The 6686-nt window shown below is 43.1% G+C and overlaps 1 protein-coding gene and 1 long non-coding RNA gene across 6 annotated transcripts in view; one reads left to right on the forward strand and one right to left on the reverse strand.

Moving 5' to 3' along the window:
* SLC25A17 (solute carrier family 25 member 17) overlaps positions 1-6686 on the forward strand; it is a 52976-nt gene that overhangs the window by 32068 nt on the left and 14222 nt on the right.
* Positions 1023-2245, reverse strand: LOC144331698 (uncharacterized). The gene is made up of 2 exons (XR_013399067.1): positions 2035-2245; positions 1023-1271 (listed from the first exon to the last, which is right to left on the reverse strand). It is a non-coding gene; the product is annotated as an uncharacterized LOC144331698 (long non-coding RNA).

Here is a 6686-nt window from a genome sequence, read left to right on the forward strand (position 1 = left end):
ATCTTTGCAGAAATGTCTGTTCTGGTTCTTTGTCCATTTTTTAATCAGGTTATTAGATTTTTTTGCTTTAAAGTTATAGGATTTCTGTATGTGGTATAATAAAAAATACATGTGGCCTTTGTCCCTGGTTCCTGGCACAGTTCCTAAAACCATTGGAATTTCCTGAGTGGTAATATCTTTTGTTATTCCTAATGAGCCCCTTTTAACTATCCCTGAGTTTAGGTTAATAAGGTTACTATTGGATGGCTCCTAGATAGCTTCAGGATAGACACTGGTGGCCAGAGGAACCAGCCATGTGCTTAGAGAGAAGGGGGGAGAGGTTGAATTGTGGATAAATAACTCAGGATAGAAGTCTAGGAGTCATCACAGGCTCTTCGTGCCTTCACCCACTCCACATCTGCTTTTCCATCCAGAACCATTGGTCTGTCTCCTCAGTATCTCTTGGATCCATTTCCTCTTCTCCATATCCATATCCATTTCCCCAAATCAAGCCTTATCATTGCTCACCTGGACTATTGCACTAGTCTGATCTTCCCTTTGAGGTCTTCCTCATGAACCCACTTTGCAGTTTTGCAGCCTTTCTAGGAGAGTAGTTTTCAAAGAGTATCACAACTCAAAGAACTCAAGTTTGAGATTTGTTCACTTGGGGAAAAAAAATTAGAATAGTTCCTATACAGAAAAAGACTTGTTTTTTACATAAATTACAACAAATGGCAATCTAGTGGGATCTTCTGTACTTGAGACCAGTTATTTGTAATACCTTGATTTTAATCACTTTAGATTAGTTTATATGTATTTGCATTTGAAAGATTATAACTCACAGGGACCAACTCATATAACTTTCCATGAAACTTCTAATTCATGGACTATATGTTGAAATCTTTTGCTTTTTAAATTGTCCAAAGCTATTTATTTGCTGTCTGCCATCCCATTACCTACCAGATATATACCACCCTTGTGTTACTCTCTGTGTCCTGTTCGTCTCCTTTCTAGCTCTTTGTGCAGTTTAGGATTACAGCAGACTCCCCCATATCTAACAAGCTGGACTGGTATAGTAGGGCAGTTAGCTTTCTTTTTTTTACTTTTTTCCACTTGCTTAAAATTTTTTTTTCAGGGCTCATGAACAATTTTTTTCTTTTTTCTTTTTTTTCAGGCTCAATTTTAAAAAGTCAAAGTAACACGTATAATAAATAGCCTACTGACCTTAATTGTTGTATTTTAACTTTGAAGTTCACTCTTTCACTTTTTTTTTTTTGAGATGGTGTCTCACTCTGTCTCCCAGGCTGGAGTGCAGTGGCACGACCTTGGATTGCTGCAACCTCCACCTCCTGGGTTCAAGCGATTTTCCTGCCTCAGCCACCTGAGTAGCTAGGATTACAGGCGCCCACCACCATGCCCAGCTAATTTTTTGTATTTTTAGTAAAGACGGGGTTTCACCATGTTGGCCAGGCTGGTCTCAAACTCCTGACCTTAGGTGATCTGCCCGCCTCGGCCTCCCAAAGTGCTAGGATTACAGGCGTGAGCCACTGCGCCCAGCCTGAGGTGTTTTCTTGAGTGTGTGAGAAGAGGGTAGGATTACAGTTGACATATAGGAGAGCCTACCGGTCTGTGTTGACTGTGAGCATCATCTGTTGCCTTGTCAGAAAATGATCCAAGGCCAGGTGTGGTGGCTCACCCCTGTAATCCCAGCAGTTTGGGAGGTCAAGGCAGGAGATTCATTTGAGCCAGGAGTTTGAAACCAGCCCGGGCAACATAGCAAGACCCCGTCTCTATAAAAAAATAAATTTTGGACCGGACGTGGTGGCTCACACCTGTAATCCCAGCACTTTGAGAGACTGAGGCAGGTGGATCACCTGAGGTCAGGAGTTCTAGAACAGCCTAGCCAACCTGGTGAAACCCCATCTCTACTGAAAATACAAAAAATTAGCCAGGTGTGGTAGCAGGTGCCTGTAATTCCAGCTACTTGGGAGACTGAGGCAGGAGAATTGCTTGAACCTGGGAGGTGGAGGTTGCAGTAAGCCAAGATCATGCCACTGCACTCCAGCCTGGGCAACAAGAGGGAAACTCCATCTCTAAATAAATAAACAAACAAACAAACAAACAAATAAAATATTTTAAAAGGTGGGAGAAGGAGGAAAGAAAATGAAAATGGTCGGGAGACCCAGCTCCTGAGTTGCCGACATCAGGAATCCTCCGTGGCGTGTCATCGGTGTCACCTGGCTTCTGGTGCCCCCCCCCCCAACCCCCCCATGGCAGACAGAGCTCACGCCCCTTCCCACCCCGCAGCTGGTCCAGGGTCCAGGCACCACGTGGATGGCGGCTCCTTAGGACGCAGGGACCGGGCCACAGCCCATGCCTCGAGCAGACTGCATTACGAGGCATCTACCCTACTCCTGCCGGGACCAAGTGGTGTGGGGCTTCAGCCGTGGCTACAAGCAGCTGGGCATCCCCCCACAGCTAATTTTCCTAAACAAGGTAAATAATCTGCCAGCTGATACATCCAGTGGCGTTTATTATGGTTGGGCCAGTGTTGGAAGTAGAGATGGTCAGAAGATGGTGGTGAGCATAGGATGGAACCCATACTATGAAAATACGAAGAAGTCCATGGAACCACATACCATGCATACCTTCAAAGAGCATTTCTATGGGGAAATCCTGCGTGTGGCCATTGTTGGCTACCTCAGACCAGAAAAGAACTTTGATTCATTAGAGTCACTTATTTCAGCAATTCAAGGTGATTTTTGAGGAAGCTAAGAAATGACTAGATTTACCAGAACATTTGAAACTCAAGACAATTTCTTCCAGGTTTCTAGAAGCAAAATAATGAATGACCACTGATGAAAAATCATATTATTTATTCATTCACTGTTTTCTAGTATTTCAGTGTTTTGTTTTTATTTATTTTATTTTTTTGAGACGGAGTCTCACTCTCTCTCCCAGGCTGGAGCACAGTGGTGGCCTGATCTCAACTCACTGCGACCTCTGCCTCCCGGGCTCAAGTGATTCTGCTGCCTCAGCCTCCTGAGTAGCTGGAATTACAGGCGCACACCACCACGCCTGGCTAATTTTTGTATTTTTAGTGGAGACAGAGTTTCACCATGTTGGCCAGGCTGGTCTCGAACTCCTGACCTCAAGTGATCTGCCCACCTCGGCGTCCCGCAGTGCTGGGATCACAGGCGTGAGCCAGTGCGCCCAGTCAGAGCCTCCTAACTGATCTCTCACTTCCTCCTTAGTCCCCTTCAGTCTGTGTTCAGCACGGCAGCCAGTGTGATCATGTTAAAACATTAATGAGGGCTGGGTGCGGTGGCTCATGTCTGTAATCCCAGCAGTTTGGGAGGCTAAGGTGAGAGAATCACTTGAGGCCAGGAGTTTGAGACAGCCTGGGCAACATAGCAAGAACTCATTTCTACAAAAAAAAAAAAAAAAAACAAAAAAAAACAATTAGCTGGGCATGGTAGCATGCACTTGTAGTCCTAGCTATTCAGGAGTCATTCAGAGTGAGACCCTGTCTCTTAGAAAAAATTTTTAAAAAGTGAATGAGATCATGTCATTTCTCTGTTGAGAGCCGTCCAGTTGCTTACCATCTCACTCAGAGGAAAAGCCAAAGCCCTTACCTTGTCCTGCAAAGCGTGTTTAACCTGGCCGTCCTATTCTCTTTACTTACACGGCTGCAGCCACCCTGACCTCTTTTCTCCTTCCTGAACACTCCTGGCATGTGTCTGCCTGTGTGCCTACTGTGACCTCTGCCTGGTAACCATGTGATTAACTCCTTCACCTCCTTTTAGGTTTTTCCCTAAATGGCCACTGTTAAATGATAAACTTTAGACAAATTATGTTTAACAGAGTTTGTTTTTGTTTTTGTTTTGAGACTGAGTCTCACCCTGTCGCCCAGGCTGGAGTGCAGTGGTGCGGTGGCATGATCTCAGCTCACTGCAACCTCCGCCTCCCAGGTTCAAGCCATTTTCCTGTCTCAGCCTCCCAAGTAGCTGGGACTACAGGCGCATGCCATCATGCCCCAAAAATGAAATTTTTTGTATTTTTAGTAGAGACGGGGTTTCACTGTATTGGCCAGGCTGATCTCAAACTCCCGACCTCAGGTGATCCACCCGCATCAGCCGGGGGATCACCTGAAAAAAGTGCTGGGATTATAGGCGTGAGCCACCATGCCTGGCCTTACAGAGTTTGATCAAGCAAAGAATAATTCACAAATTGGGCAGCCCTCAGAACCAGAAGGTCAGAGTGACCCTGGAGCTGTCACATGGTAGAATATTTATGGACAGAAACAGGAAAGTGACATATAGAAGTCAGAAGTGAGGTTTAAAGACAGCCAGATTAGTTACCACTTGTTTACCTTAATTGAACAGTTGGCTGCCTGTGATTAACTGAAACTCTATGATTGGCACAAGATCCAGGTAGGTTATACTTCACTGTATACTGAAAAACCTTCAAGGTTTTTTTTTTTCCTTTTCTTTTTTTTTTGTTGTTGTTGTTGTTGTTGAGACAGGGTCTTGCTCTGTCATCCAGGCGCTGGAGTGCAATGGTGCAGTTTGCTGCAGCCTCCAACTCCTGGGCTTCAGAGATCCCCCTGCCTTGGCCTCCCAAGTAGCTAGGACTACAGGTATGCCACCACACCCAGCTAATTTGTTTTTTATTTTTTGTAGAGATGGGGGTCTTACTGTGTTGCCCAGGCTGGTTTCAAACCCCTGGCCTCAAGCGATTCTCTTGCGTCGACCTTCCAAAGTGCTGGGATTACAGGTATGAGCCACTGCACCCAGCTGAGTATTTATTTTAAAAAATAAAAATAATATTTATTGTACTGATATTAAATCTACCTTCTTAAAGCAACTAGAAACAAAGATGAAACTTAGTACATATGTTTTCTCCCACCACCCCACAAAGGTATGAGTTAGCAATTCCAGAATGATTTTTTGTATACTTTAGGATAAGTAAATATATTGTGATCCTGGCCTAGTTCCCTTGGACAATAAAGAAAAAGTATATACCCTCTCCCACAAGCCATTTATTCATCATGGTTTGTTCATCAAATATATATTGGGTGTCTAGTATGTGCTAAACACAGTTCTAGATGGCTAAGGATATGGCAGTAAATAAAAAATGAAAATCTCTGTCCTCATGAAGCTTACAATCTAATATTATAAGATAGACAATAAACAAGGAAAATACATAGTGTGTTAGAGGATACGGTTACAGACAAAATTTAAGCAAAGAGGGGATAGAGTACTGAGTGTTAGAAAGAGGTACCACCGGCCGGGCGCGATGGCTCGTACTTGTAATCCCAACACTTTGGGAGGCCGAGGCAGGTGGATTACCTGAGGTCAGGAGTTTCAGACCAGCCGGGCCAACATGACAAAACCCCCTCTCTACTAAAAATACAAAAATTAGCTGGGAATGGCAGCACGCACCTGTAATCCCAGCTACTTGGGAGGCTGAGGTAGGAGAATCACTTGAACCCAGGAGGCAGAGGTTGCAGTGAGCAGAGATCGCGCCACTGTACTTCAGCCTGGGAGATGGAGCGAGACTCCATCTCCAAAAAAAAAAAAAAGAAAGAAAAAAAGAGGTACCATTTTAGATAGTGTGGTGTTAAGTTAAAGCTGTATCTACGTATTTTAACTTCAGTGCTGGGAGTGGTAAAAAGGTTAAAAATAAATGAGCTGACGTGTGCCTGTAGTCCCAGCCACTTGGGAGGCTAAGGAGGGAGGATCGCTTGAGCCCAGGAGTAGGAGACTGCAGCAAGACCATGTCTCAAAAAAACAAAACAAAATAAAATAAATAATTGTAACAGCTAATGGAATACAACAGGTGTGAAAGTGAATTCCTGTGTTTTGAAATTGTAAAGAATAAACTGAATAATCACTTGGTGATTGGGTTAGATTAGTGGTTTTGCTGATTAGCCTCAATCAGCAAAATTGAGGCTGATTTTGACCCACAGGGTCAAATGTGGCATCTAGTGGGTAGAGGCCAGGGAGACTGCTAAACATCCTACACAAGAGCCCACATACACACACAACAAATAATTTTCCACCTCAAAATATCGGTAGTGTCACAGTTGGGAGACTCTGGGTTAAAGAATTTTACAATCCTTTGTAATTGTGAGACTCTCTGATTGTAGGTCTTCTCTTTTTCTGAAGGTTGGGAGTTCCTTGAAAATTACTTTTGTGAGTTTTAAACTTCTCTTCATAACAAGTTTTTATGTCTTAATATGTACATATTTTTATAATAATTATAACAGCTTTCTCTCTTCCTGCTGTATTATAATCACTGCAGAAATGAGTTGTATCATCTCTAAGGAGAACTAGGAACAGCATTGTTCTTCAAATTCTTCTTGAAACTTAGAAATTTATTATTTGTTGTATTTTCCCAGAAAAACCAGCCTATAAAGCTTAATATCCTGGGGAATAATTTGGGAACAGAACCTTAACAGATAAGTGAAGAGACACTCATTTTTATGAAATTGGAATTTTTACCAATAAACTCTTCCTGAATGCCAAAGGTATTATTGTTGTGATAGTTAAAAATGCATTTCTTGCCCTCTGGCCTTAAATCTGGCAAGACAGGTTTGTTCCTGTTGTGTGTAAAGCTTCATTCCTTCCTGCAGAGTCAAGTGAGATTTGTTAGATTTGTGCCTTTGTTTTGCCATTTTCTTATATCCATGGTCGTTGCACATA

Source organism: Macaca mulatta, chromosome 10 (genome assembly GCF_049350105.2).
Source record: "Macaca mulatta isolate MMU2019108-1 chromosome 10, T2T-MMU8v2.0, whole genome shotgun sequence".
NCBI lineage: Eukaryota > Metazoa > Chordata > Mammalia > Primates > Cercopithecidae > Macaca > Macaca mulatta.